This window comes from Anabrus simplex, chromosome 5, assembly GCF_040414725.1.
Source record: "Anabrus simplex isolate iqAnaSimp1 chromosome 5, ASM4041472v1, whole genome shotgun sequence".
Taxonomy (NCBI): Eukaryota; Metazoa; Arthropoda; class Insecta; order Orthoptera; family Tettigoniidae; genus Anabrus; species Anabrus simplex.
Genome location: NC_090269.1, coordinates 451,173,475 through 451,188,529, shown reverse-complemented (window position 1 = coordinate 451,188,529; position 15,055 = coordinate 451,173,475). Strand labels below are relative to the sequence as shown.

The 15,055-nt window shown below is 39.8% G+C and overlaps 1 long non-coding RNA gene across 1 annotated transcript in view; it reads right to left on the bottom strand.

Moving 5' to 3' along the window:
- Positions 1-15,055, bottom strand: part of LOC136875103 (uncharacterized) — a 56,855-nt gene that overhangs the window by 15,463 nt on the left and 26,337 nt on the right. Inside the window, exon 2 of the long non-coding RNA XR_010860364.2 lies at positions 12,257-12,339. This is a non-coding gene — a long non-coding RNA (uncharacterized lncRNA). The remainder of the gene's footprint in view (positions 1-12,256; positions 12,340-15,055) is intronic.

Here is a 15,055-nt window from a genome sequence, read left to right as displayed (position 1 = left end):
AACAGACATGAAAGTTGCAAGAATGATTGCTGGTACAAACAGGTGGAACAATGGCAGGAGGGTACTTGGAATGATGAGATAAAGGCTAATTTAGGAATGAACTCGATGGATGAAGCTGTAGGCATAAACCGGATTCGGTGGTGGGGTCATGTGAGGCGAATGGAGGAGGATAGGTTACCTAGGAGAATAATGGACTCTGTTATGGAAGGTAAGAGAAGTAGAGGTAGACCAAGACGATGATGGTTAGACTTGGTTTCTAATGATTTAACGATAAGAGGTATAGAACTAAATTAGGCCACAACACTAGTTGCATATCGAGGATTGTGGCGATGTTTAGTAATTTCACAGAGGCATGCAGACTGAATGCTGAAGGGCATAACAGTCTATAATGATAATGTAATGTAATGTATGTAATGTTGACTTTCTGAACCCTTGAATTTAGAAAAGTTCTTATCCATCGTGTAACCCTTACGTCCAATCCTATTCCCTCCAACTTCTTTAATAGTATTCCATGTTCCACTCTATCAAAGGCTTCGGAAAGATCTATGGCTATGCAATCTAACTGGCCTCCTGAATCTAACTGATCTGATATGTCCTGCTGAAATCCCACCAGTTGTGCCTCTCAAGAAAATTTCTTTCTAAATCCATACTGGCTCCTCATGAACCAATTTTTATCATCATATATCCCTCTGATGTACTTTGCTATTAAACTCTCCAGTATTTTACAAACTATACTGGTCAGGTTGATTGGTCTGTAGTTCTCTAGATTCCTTTTATCACCCTTTCCTTTATAAATTGGTATTATTATAGATTCCTTCCATTTCTTTGGTATTACACTGTTATATATGACATAGTCAAAGGGAAATTTTAAATAAGGCACTATGTACCACCCCATTGTCTTTAATACCTGCCCAGTAATTTGATCACTTCCTGCTGCTTTTCCTTGCCGAAGCAGTTGGATTTCTCTGAAAATATCTTCATTTGTGAATGAAAAGCTTCTTGTTTCCCTACGTGTTCATCCCTCTCTGTTTTCTGTTTCGGTTTCCAACTCCTGACAATCTTCTACTGAATCTCTGAATTCCCTACCAAATATATTTGCTGTCTCAATACCTGTTAAATAGTGTTCACCCCCTTCTCCCACCATTGCAGGAATTTGGATTCCTTTTCCTTTTTGATTCCTAATATATGAATACAGCATTTTCCATTTCCCTTTGTGGTCATTACCCTCTTGAAGTATGCCATTCATATAATTCTCTTTTGCTTCCTTTTTCACTCTATTCAGTTCCCTCATTAGCTGTTTTCTAGTTTATCTATTCTCCCTACCCTCTTTAATTTTCCTGTTTACTATTCTACATTTTCTTTCTAATTTTCTTATTTCCCTTGTAATATAAACAAGGTCATTTTACCCTTCTTAACAGGTACAAATCTCTTCTCTCCTTCCCAAATGATTCCTTTAAATTTAGCCCAAAGTGTATCCACATTACTCCCAACTGAATTGTGATTTAAGGGAAGTCCCAAGTTCATCAACTTTAGTTTTCTGTACAATTTCTTGTCTTGTGTGACTCTCTTATTAAGCCTTTTTGATACCAGTCCTACTTCCACTTTTATAGCCTTACGGTCACCTATTCCTTCAATTACCTACATTTTACCAATAATTTCCCATGGTTTAACCAAGAATACATCTAGCAAGTTATTGAGATGAGCTGGTCCTTGTACTACTTGTGTAAATCCTCCCTCCCAAATGAACTTATTTGCCAGTTTCTGTTCATGGACTCCACTTGCAGCTCCCTTCCATTCAAGTTCATGCATGTTTAGATCTCCCCCAATTATTACCATATCATTATTATTATTTTTATGAGAATAATCTATTATTATCTCAAATATTTCCATGTCTCTTTCCTCTCTTCTAGGCCTTTATATTCCTATAATTCCTACCTCTTTCATATTGTCACAAACTAATTTTATCCCTAATATTTCATTCCCTTCATCAGTACACCATTCCTTCTCCAAAATAAACACCCCCCTCTGACTTTATCTCCTTGATCTCTATGACAGACTGTGTACCCTTCTGGAAATACTTCTGTATTACCCACCCCTTCTCTCAACCACGATTCCACTCCTATCACCACATCAGTCTCATAAGATTCCATCAATGTACCAAATTTTAATTGTTTATTTACTACACTCTGACAGTTTACCAAGAGCAAGCTCAGACCCCCTTCCTCCCTAAAACTTGACTGTTGCAATTGGGTAACTTGAAATTCCTTACTTTCCTGAGTTTCATTTTCTATTTGACTGAGCCAGATTGAAGTACAGCTGGCTTTTTCTACTAGTTTTCCTGGTCAGTAATATAACACTAGGGAGTTGCCTTTTTTCCAGTACATATCCTGTAATTAATAAAATCTAGAACAATATTAGCTATCTTTCGTTTACCTGAATTGTGTAACAGTGTCTCTTGAAACTGCTGCATTCAATTTACCTGAGTATTACAAAAATGTTTACAAATTTTAACCATACCTGTATTAACTTTGTCCACTTCAATGTTCACACACGAGTCTCTAATCAAATCATGCCTGTGGGGCACGTTCACTACAAAGATGCTAGATTACCTAGTGTACATGTAAGTTGAGAAATGATATTTTTAGCGTTGTTGTGAGCTACATTGTTCGTCCCGCCGATGATCACTACTGCATCACGACTTCCGAGATTTCTTGCTGCCTGCTCCGTGTTTTCCAATACCTTCTTGATTGGGACCCCAGGATAGATGATGGCCAATGTTGCAATATCTTCATTGTTCATTTCCTTTGCAATTCCCCTTGCTTGGCTATCACCAAATATAAGAAGGTCTAACTTTGCCACATCTTGTAACGGAGTTTGTGCTATACGTTTGACTGCCTCCCATACGGATAAGGCTTGCATATTGCTTACTTCCCTCAGGGCTGAAAATCTATTTTTTGTATCAATTACAAAGTTGTCCTTATTTAACTGTACACTTTTCTTCCTAGAATCTGAAGCAACTTGACACCACGCACTAGAATCCAGGGAATCACCTGTGTTCTGAGTGTTTACTGGTACTTCTGATTCCAGTAAACATACCTTCTTCTTTAACATCTCATTCTCCACTTTTAATGCTTGTAAATCCTGTTGCAATAAAGAGAGAATAACAAGTACATTATCATCACCTCTATCCTCCCAAGGAATGTGACGCCAGCATTTCGTTGACTTTGTAGGCCTAGGTTTGTTGCCACTATTCAAATCGCACTCATCACAGCTCACAAAGTTCCAAGTACCTTCATTTTAAGCAAAATCAGCACTACATATACACTCAAAATGGTACCAAATTAAACACTTTTCACACAGGATACCATTTTTCACTTGCTTCTTGTTTACACCACACTTATTCCCAATCATTTCGCTTACATCCTTTGTGACACCATCTTTTTTTTTTTGCTATGGGCTTTACGTCGCACCGACACAGATAGGTCTTATGGCGACGATGGGATAGGAAAGGCCTAGGAGTTGGAAGGAAGCGGCCGTGGCCTTAATTAAGGTACAGCCCCAGCATTTGCCTGGTGTGAAAATGGGAAACCACGGAAAACCATCTTCAGGGCTGCCGATAGTGGGATTCGAACCTACTATCTCCCGGATGCAAGCTCACAGTCGTGCGCCTCAACGCGCACGGCCAACTCGCCCGGTGACACCATCTTGCAACTCAGCCAACTTGTCTTTGCTCCCTTAATGGCAAGAGTTCTCCCAGAATTTAACTGTTTACAAAACCTTGACTGATCTGCATCAATTATCTGCTCTGGTGTAAAATTATACTCATCAATGAAACGCTTTACTTCCGTAAAATACCAGTTTTCTCTTCTGTATCAGCGGCAGATCTGCTGCCAACTTTATGCGTGGTCTTGCAAGAAACAATCTTGTTTTTCTCTTGAACTACCACAGCCATGATTTGGAATCCTTGAATGTTAAGGTTTTGCTTGCATCAATTTATAATTTAAAAGACATAGCCCAGATTCCCAGTGTTCGGTCGAGTATAATTCCATATTGTTTTCGCACAGCAATGAACTGATCAGGTAGCTCGTTATTTATTCTTTCTAGTGGCATCTTCATGTTTCTGCCAAGTCATATCAGCACCTTTTCGAAGTTTTGCAAATCTGTCTTTTTTTTCTTTTTTGTCCTATTTTGTCATTTCTGGAGTGAACAAGACCCAAAGGATAATCCAGGAGGGGAGCACTGTGGAGGATTATATCCTCTTGACAGCTTTGTCTGGATTTTGTAAGCATCAGCCAAGTAACCTTCAGGAAAATTTGTTCCAGTCTTCTTTTATGGTGAGTCACATATTCTTCAACAAGATCGTCCTCATCAAGGAGCTGCTCTGGGTCTAGTCCTCCATACTCCTCTCTCTCTTCCAGCAGTCCGTAGTGCGGCAAATTGCACCAATAATAGTTTCTTATGTTCTGAAACATAAATAAACTGATCTCGTCAGCAACAACAGTTGCAACTCTTCCATGTTAGCTTCTGCTGGGACCTGACACTGATCTCTCACACCGCCCTAAACTTTGTAAAATGTTAAAATCATGGTCTCCTCTACTTTCACAGGAAAGAAATGAAAAGCTAATAGCAGGACTCAAGGGGTATTGAGAAAAAAATGAGCATCCAAAAAGAACTAGTCATAAGCGCTCCCTACTGGGCTTAAATCACTGACAAGAAATAATGATAATAATATTACACTAATATGTTTTTCTCACAACTATAATGAAACCTTATTTCATACATCTTATTAAAAATGATCTTAAAACTACCCCTAACTAATCAGCAGGCACATGCTCATTCATACTTCAACCACTCAGTCAGCTGTCCTCAGCAGGTAGTCTCAGCATGGAACTTCACACCTTGAAGATGAGCTAGTTCCATAACATTAGCTGGCAGGGAATTCCACCATCTGGTGCCGGTCACCACAAACAGTCTGTTATCCTTACTTATGTGGTACACAGAAATATCAAGGAAGGAACACAAATGGAAAAAGGTGGATTTAGAAATAATGTAAAGTGGCTGCATTCCAGCCAACAATCTAAACACCATTGTTAAAATGTGTAGCTGCTGAGAGCCGGAGAGTATAGGGCGACAGACCTGATTGCTGGTGAGAGTTCAGTGTTCACTGGTGTGAAGTTGTTTGTCATATTAACTAAAATGTCACAATAATCAAGACTAGGGAGAAGCGGTGCCTGTATTAGTTTGGTCCTTAGCACGTATGGAGTTACATCTTGATGGCGTTCAATAGGGTGAAGCACTTCATAAATCTTTAGATGGATTTATTTTACACGATCAGAACAATCAAGTGTTGAAAACATTTCTATACGGTTTCATGTCACGAATATTGTTAGCATTCAGCAGGATAGGTGGGATTGCTGTATTGTTTATGCAACTCAGTAATCTCTGTGATCCTATTTTGATTGCCTGAGTCTTTGTGGCATTTAGTATAAGAGAATGTCATTGTGCAGATACACTGAGTAATCTGAGTGGTCATTATTAATATTTTCTATTGTTTCTCCAGTGCAGGGAGAGGGAGCATGTTGTTTGCCATCACAGATGGAACATCATAAACGTAAATACCAAAAGTACGGGGCCACTGAATTTCATTTTCCACTTAGAGGCTTCCTCGCTTACTGTTACCTGCTGTCAATGGCAACTCAAATAAAAACTTAAACAGTGCTGCATTGAAATTTAGTAATTGCATCTTCCCTATCATAGTCCAAATTTCTATAGCTTCAAAGGCTCTACTGAAGTCAAGTATAAGTACAGTGAGCAGTTGTTTGTCCATAGCATTTCTGATGTCCTCACTAACATTCAAAAGTGGAGGCACACAACCGTGACCTTTCTTAAATCCAAACTGCATTGCGTCAAAAAGAGCATATTTGTTTAGGTATTCCAGAAACTGCTCATATAATAAATGTTCAAAGGCTTTAGAAAGCACAAGGATTATGAAAAGATGATATTCAGACAGTGACTGTGGGTCTCAAATTTGAGGAACCAGCATAATATTGGCTGTTTTCCAGGCAAGAGGAATCACTATTTAGGAAATAATTTAGAATGTATATCAACAGAGGCAGGACAGCACCCATAATGTTATGTATGAAAATATTAGGAATATCATCTGCACCTGGAGCATGTAATTTAATACAGTACAAGACCTTTTTAACATGACTCTCTGTGAGACAGCAAAATGTGAATGATGTATGGAAATTAGAGGAGGGCAGTGAGTCAGTGCAGTTAAGTGAGACAGGTTAAATTGTTCAGTTTGGGAAGTGGTTTGTCTGTCACTCTAGATGTTCCCTATTCTCAGGCCATGAAGTTCATCCCAAGTGAAATTAGAATTTAAATTGTTAGCTAAATTATGGAAATATCTATATCTTTTATTTCTGATCACTGTTTTGTGCTGTTCTTATAAACAAGGTCAAGAAGAGTGAGTAAAGTTTATCCATTGTTTAGGTAAATTGAAATTCCTTACTTTCCTGAGTTTCATTTCCTATTTGACTGAGCCAGGTTGAAGTACAGCTGGCTTTTTCTACTAGTTTTCCTGGTCAGTAATATAAGTCAAGGGAGTTGCCTTTTTCCAGTACGAGGATGGTTTGAAAAGTTCTCGGAATCACAGCTAGATGTCAGTGCTAGAGCAACGAGGTTCCTGCGCAATAATCACACATCCTTTGTGAGTGAACACGTGGTGCGTCAGTGCTCTAGCTGCAGGAGTGTGGTAGTGACGACTCTTTGTTGTTGTTCCCACGTAGTGATTTGTGACAATGGAAAAAACTGAGATTCTAGCAGTGATTAAATACTTTGTAAGGAAAGGTATGAAAGCAAAGGAAATTCATGCCGACTTTCAGAACACACTAGGGGACTCTGCTCCTTCACTTTCAACGGTTGCCAAGTGGACCAGCGAGTTTAAATTTGGTCGGGAGAGCTTGGATGATGATCCGCGTAGTGGACGGCCAAAAAGTGTTACGACCCCAGCATTTACTGTAAAAGTGCATAAAATGGTCATGGAGGATCGTCGACTGAAAGTGCGGGAGATTGCTGAAGCTGTAGGGATGTCCTCTGAATGGGTATATTATATTTTAACCGGAGAATTGGCTATGAAAAAATTATGCACAAGATGGGTGCCGTGGCTCTTGACATTGGACAATAAACGCACCAGATTGGAAATGTCCGAACAAAGTCTGGCCCGTTTTCAATGCAACCAACAAGATTTTGTGCGCTGGTTTGTGACTAAATATGAAACTTGCGTCCACTACTATACCCCAGAGACAAAACAGCAGTTAAAGCAGTGGAAACATGCTGATTCACCACCACCAAATAAAGCAAAGGCAATGCGTTCGGCCGGAAATGTCATGGCCTCAGTTTTCTGGGATGCAAAAGGCATTCTGCTGATAGATTATCTTCCTACTGCCCAAACAATTACGGGGCAATACTATGCAAACCTCCTAGACCATGTACAGGAAATGATACGCAAAACAAGGCCTGGTTTGGCAAGGAAAAAGGTCATCTTTCATCAGGACAACGCTCCGCCGCACACAAGTGTTTTTGCCATGGCAGAACTTCATGAACTCTAGTACGAATTGTTGCCACATCCACCTTATTCACCTGATTTGGCACCATCATACTTTCATCTATTCCCCAAGCTGAAAATTTTCCTCGGTGGACGGAGATTTTCTACAAGGGAAGAACTGACAGCCGAATTGGAGAGGTATTTTGCAGGCCTGGAGGAATCTCATTTTCAAGATGGGATCAAGGCATTGGAACATCGCTGGACCAAATGCATTAGTCTACAGGGAGACTGTGTTGAAAAATAAAAGCAGTTCCACCGAGCTAAGATACATAATTCTAGTACATTCCAAGAACTTTTCAAACCACCTACGTACATATCTTATGATTAAGACACATTAAGATGTTTCATTTAGACATTGTATATTGCCCAATGGTAATTGATAACTGACAGTTGGTTTAGTTAAGTTGGTACTCTGGTACTCTCAGAAAACAAGAACAATAATCACCATCACCACCCAACCTGCTAGGAGTCACCAAGGTTTCAGAAATGCATAGATTTCTCTTTCAGTGCTAGAATTTCAACATGATGCATGGAAGACAAAGGGATTTTACAAGGCCACACCGCAGGCTGTGTGAAGAGTATGACAATGGCAAGAGAGTAACTGCTAAGGTCATATCCAGGAGCACAATAGCTGTCTAGCTCAAGAATGAGCATTCCAACAGGTAGGTCATCAGAGAATACATGGTGTATAAAAAAGGCAACTCATCTCAACTTCCTTGAGAAAGAGACAGTTGACTATCACTTGCTGGCATTTGCACACACATTCACAGATTCTTAAGAACTCTATAGCAACATTTACAATAAACATTGCTTTTATTGCTGTCTCATTTAAAATTTAAACTTTTCAAGTTTGTATTTGGGGTAATAATCTCGGAATGTTGATGTTGTTGCCATCTGGAAGCAGGTGTCTGTCTCGTATCCACACATTTTTCATGCGACATCAGATGACTTGAACTGACAATCGGCTAGAAAAATACCAAGACAGGTTCCAATTGCTACAATCAATTCTTGAATCTGGCAGTTGACGAGGGATCTGAACCAGCACTGATCATACAACTGGTATACAAACTGAGCAAGGTTACATGTGCTCCACAGTCCCTCAATCCTCAGCACAGCCTCTGTTGAACGGTTTGGCATAGAGCTGGACGTGCGCAGTCTGAAGTAGGCAGCTTGTTCCATTTTTGTACTGCATATTTGCACCTGCCATGGCCTATTCTGATTCTGTTCAGGGAAGTCCAGGTCTTGCAAGGTAGCTGAGATACACTTGCAATTTAGCACCTGACAATATGTTAATGCAGGTGCACTTCTCTTGCTACTCCCTGTCAAACTTTTCATTCTTCAAGAGATTTTAAAGACCTGGCAACCATATTGGCAGCATCACACAGAGTTTGATGACATAAGTGTAGCCTTTAAAAATGTAAATGTGGCAGGTCCTTATGTGGGAGTCCACAAGACCTTTTGGAATTCATTGATAAGGAGAGCAGATCTGCAAAAATCAGGTGGGATTATATCCATCAACAGAGAACCGGAGTGATCGGATTACACATTGTGGTGTTCAGCTGGGTGTCAACAAGCCTTATTGTCCAATGGTCTTCTACCCATTTATACTGTACAACAATACTTTAGAACAAAATTAGCTGGTAGTGTATTCTTGCTAAGATCTCTCATGACAGAATGTTTAAAAGGTTTTATATATCGTTCCAAGGTCAGTAGTATGTTTTTAACAGCTGTTGAGATATAATTTTTTTAAAAAGGAAATTTTATATGAAACTTGGTGCTATTGTTAATTTTATGCACAGTTACACGCATTTAACAACGCTAGGAGATATAAATGTACAGAGCTGTATATAGAACATTTTATGTCTTTTCTAGAACCTTATAAGGAGGTATTTAGCCTTTGTTTTTCAACTATCCAAATGTTTTATGATATAACACAACTATAAATATTTTAGGAGGTTTATGTTTGTACATACATATATTATAAATATTCTAATGTAACTAGCTGAATGTACTTGTTACTTCATCCTAGGCTGATGATGGCAAATACATTGCCGAAACCGGTACCTATATATGACAATGAAAATGTGACATTGTAATTATTTCACATTTTTTATAGTATTGAACAGCTGCAAAGTCCTATCCTTATCTTTGACTGTAAATAAAAATGGAATCGTTAATTTGTTACACATGTTGTACAAGCTCGAGAGAGAGGGGATCAGTTCATCTCTGGAGATGACTTGTGATAAATTGAATGTCATTTCTGCTCACGGTGCTTCGACTGAACTCAAGTTGGGTTACGCTGTAATTAGAATCTCCCCTGCACAGCTGTGGGACCAGGCCTTATGGAACAGGAAACACTTCCGAGTCATAAATCTTGTTGGCCAACCACGTCTCAGGTCACATAATACTGCACATACTGAAGGTGAAAAGTGATAGATGTTTATTTACATATAAAATTATTCACTAAGTCACTATGCATATCACTGTTGACTGTAAAGAATGAGCCTGATAATAGCCAGCAAAACCATGCCCTGGAACCGTTCTTTATTTTTCTGATATCAGACATTGAAAGCTTTGAGTAAGTTCTATGGCCATTTAGTGAGCAGCTATTACAGTGCACAAATAATCGGTTCCTCTTACCACTATTTCCACAAACTGTGCACTACTTAGGGCTGGGATCAGTTTGGTGTCCTCACTTAGGTCAAGCACCAACCACAACAGTGGCTGATCAGCTATGGGCAGTCCGACCACACCGCTCACATCCCTCCGCTGTGACCAACCTATGGCTGCCAGCTCTAGGCTTTCAGCACCGCACCATAACAAACAGTTAAGAGTACATTTTCCACTTACCACTAGTTTTTTCAATAGAAGGTTTATCTGAAGTGATTATAGCACATTTGGAGTATGTACTGCAATCTTTACCATCAAAAATATAATAATACTGTGCATAATACACAGCATCACCTTTGCCATCCTGCTCGGCAATGGAGCGGCCAACAGAATTTCCATGCATTGTTTTCAGTGAAGCTTTCAAAACAATTGTATTCAACAACAATGACACTCCAACAAAGATTTCGTGCAGTAAATATCGAAACATTTTGGTATATGTTGAGGCACTTCACACATTTTGGGGTCTCAATATATTTATGATTGCTCTAATATATATAGATATAAAGTTCATGAAGCTGGCCCCATGGTGTAGGGGTAGCATGCTTGCCTTTTACCTGGAGGACCGGGTTCGATTCCCGGTCATGTCAGGAATTTTTACCTGAATCTGAGGGCTGGTTCGAGGTCCACTCAGCGTACGTGATCAGAATTGAGGAGCTAACTGACAGTGAGATAGCGGGCCCGCTCTAGGCCGAGGACCATCAGGGCTGTAGAGCCATTGGGTTACGTTTCAAATTTTATGAACCTGGAATATCAGAATGCAGAGAGTAAAACAGGCCTTATTGCCGTCCTCATTAGTGTCAAACCACTTGACATCATGTATTCTTTTCTTTTCCTATCTGGGTCCAATAATTGATCCGTAGTGTAAACAATGGTTTCCCGTGCAACGTGGGAAAACTACAGGTATATAAACTCCAAAATGACAGGCGTTTCCGATACAGAATTATCTAAATATTTGTCTCTCAGTTCGCCAACACTCCTAGAGAGCCTGTAAAGTGATGAAGAATTAGCTGTTTATCACTATTACAAACCCACAACCCAGACATTATGGTTTGCTTTCGCACACGGAACTTTCAATACGATTTCACAGTAACTTTTACCAGAAGAACTGTCATTTGCACTTAAAATGTCTTCTTCATTAACATGATAATTGCCATAACTGTCCTCCAAATCATCTTCAATAACTCAGCAATAGCATTGCTGTCACTAGCCTTTACTACACCTGGAACTGTGGCTAAGAGACTGACTGACACCTGTGCTTTCAAAAGGCTACAACTGGGCAATGCATCATGGTACAAGTTCCCAGAAGGAGAGCTGTACATAAGCCACATTCCTGTTCTATTTATAGATCACAAAAGGGAAACTCTTGCAGGGGTGATCAAAATATAACCTAGTACATACGCCATGGCGCACGAATGTCTCATCATTTGAGTTGAAGGCCTAGCCAATATTCGCATGAACATCACGTCACGGTTGTTAAAATTGGACAGAAATGCAGTGCTACAGCCATAACGGGGCCTACCTTGGACTACCGAATGATCACTACTCAGTATCAAGCCCTACACATTATGAGGTGATTCCCGGTCAGTGCAATCAATCTTCTCAGCCATTATTCTGACTTTATCAACCTGGGCAACCATCTCACTGCCAGATAGCTTCCCAATTGTAATTAGATAAGCTGAGTGGCCTCTCAACCAGTTCTTGGATTAACATAAAAATACATGACCAGACAAGCAATCGAAACCAGATCCACTGTGTGATAAGCAGCCATGCAGGACATCTGGCTGGCTGCTTCACTCTAAGGTCACTAGACAGCAAAGTACACCAAATCAGCAGCTGAGTTTTCATGAATTTGCTGACATTGTACAACACAGTTTGTCCACCTTTCAACAAAATAACTACCCGGGCCTTGGGATCCCGAGGCTGACTTGCACACTGAGGGAGCTAGTGTTAGTGGTGTAAAATATAAACTGTACTTACTTCTCCTCTTCTTTGAAACACGGTACAAGTTGGTCAACTGTATGTTCTTGTGTGATTAGTTCATCCTTTACATCTGCAGAAAGCTATAAGAAATACGGAAAGTAAGTTAAGTAAAGAGGTAACAAGAATAAGAATGCAAAAGGTGTCCCATATTCCTACAGGAGGTGAACGCTATAAGGGTGATTCCTATAATAAATATCCAAAACCAATACCTGTTGATATAAGGGCCATCCTGCCTGTGCCGAGTATGTGTAGCATTCTGTGATGTAGACTGTCTTCCTGTTGAAGTTCATTGTTCATTTCTGATGACTGCATTTGCAGTGCACTGACTGGTGGTACCGGTACAGTTGAGGTTGTGCTGCTAGTACAGTAATGAATCAGAGCAAAACTGCATATTCTGTACAGAGTGAATGACTTAAATAGTGAAACTGAGCCTTACTATTTCTTGAAGGAAGTGGTGGACATGGTATTCCCCTATCGGTTAGTTACAGGCCTGTGTCATGTACAATGAACAACATCCACAAATCCACATTCCTTCTGCAGTAATATTCAGCAGGCTATTCTGCTGACTTGCAGACATGCAATTATTCGCAGCTTGGAGAACAGATCCAGTAGGCTGGAGTCATACAGTCCACATGCTGGAGTTGGAGAAGCTTGTGTTGCAACTTAAAAAACATGATTCTTCAACAACAAGTTTGTGAAGAACTGACGGTACTGAGGATAACCACAACATTGTGTGGTCAGTTCTACACAATCGGTTACTTTATCCTTTTCTTATCCAACATGTGCAAGCTCTTTGACGACCACAAAACTATGTCAGGAATTACAGTTCTGCCACTGGTTCCTAGCTAGGACACTGAAGATATACAGTTCACAGACAGCATTTTAATTTGCCAGAACACGTCCGTGCAGGCAGATGCAAATTCTCGAGCAATCATTGTGATATGGCATTAGGTTTGCTTCAGTATCAATGTGTCGGCAGTAAGAGAGACCCGTAAGACCATACGTTTTACCACAGACATTAACAGGTACTGAGTATCATCAATTTCCAAACCTACAATGAGTTAACAGCTCTATTGGGGAAATTTAAAATTGCAGAAAGATAAGAGACATATTCCATGCACAAAAGGCTATTACTTCAATTTCTGTACCTTGTGCAACAGCATCTAAACCAAACATTTCTGGGTGAATGATTAGTTGAGGAGATGCCAGTAACAGTTTTCGTATTCACCTGCCCTGACTCCTTTCAATTTCTGCCTATGGCAACACTGCATACATGGGTGTAAGCCCAACCTATCCACAACATGCATGTTACAGGAGCGTTAATAATTCACGCGACCAAATCTGAGTGTACGTATGACCTCAAGAGTTCATGAGTTGCTGACAAGAGGGTCAGAAGGTATAAGGATGCATGGTAACCACATGGAGCTCCTCCTTAGTATCTGCACATACGTAATACACAGATGGGTATCAGATAATAAGACTGGCCACAATCTCAACAGGTGACAAAAAAAATTTATTCTTCTGCAATAAATTCAGTATTTTACCATCAAAGTTAAATTTTAAAAATGGAAATGAACCAACGAGTACTGTGTTGTTAGGGCTATTAGCTGCCCTACATTCTATGGTCCATACTGAATTGAGATTCACAAAGTAATGAAACAAGATCAATACTAAAATATGTGAGAGATCATTAAGTCATCACATATTCATTTATTTATGCTTGTACCCGTCCCGTTCATTTAAATCAAGCACCTTGTGAAATGACATCTTACACATAAAACATTAAACTAGAGCAAGAAGTTCGGACTTTGGTCAACAGATGTTGGTACTACAGTGATAAAGTAAGTTTGTATTCCTACGTTTACTACACTCAGCTGATTGACTTTTGACTTGGTATGTTAACGTTGTCAACACTCTGACCTCCTTTTGCCAACTTCATAATTGGCCAACAGAAAATTTCCTGTATTTCATTTTCAACCGATTGGCGTTTGTTTCTACATATTTAATTATCCAATAAAAATCTGGGAGTAAGCTGGCAACTTTTCAAGCTACCTTGTCTTCTTGACCATCCAGTGTACTGAGAGCGCGCTAATAGTGGAGGCGGGAGCATTTTGCCCTTCATCAAACAGTCCAGCCCAATAAGGTAATAGCAGCCTGTACTAATTAGGTGATGGCCTCTGAAAGCTAACCTGAGAGGAAGCTTTCCAGTCTTTAAGAATGTAACTTTCAATTTCCCATCACCAATAATGTAAACCTTTTCTTCAAATGCAAATCTCTAAACTAGCCTAGAAACTTAGGGTACAGAAAATGTTGCTGACAGACTAAGCTGTATGTTTTCTAATGATGTGGAGATCAGTGAACAGGAAGATAGTTTTGTCTTTCCATTCCCATACCTTCTACTATGCTATTCCATGACAATGAGGAATATCAACAAGATCATCTCCAATAGTGGAAACCCTTTCTGCTGGGGAATAAGTTGTCCCTTGTGTACTGAGGAACAGGATTTTGTGTTGCCCTTCAAGGCGTGATCAGAAGATGAAAATTGTTGTGGCAAAAGTTCTCGTGCTGGTGATCTTCAAATACTATCATTTAGGCATCTTCTAAACCAGAGACATGTTTATCTGGAAGAATATGGATGGTAAAATCAGAGAAATGGTAAAAGCATGTAAATCTTGCTTGCTTAGTAAGCCCACCGCCTCTTGCCCCATGGAACGTTTATACATGGACTACGTCGGACCCTTCCCCAATCGAAGGGGAATGGAAATAAATTCATTCTTGGATGCACTAGATTTTCAT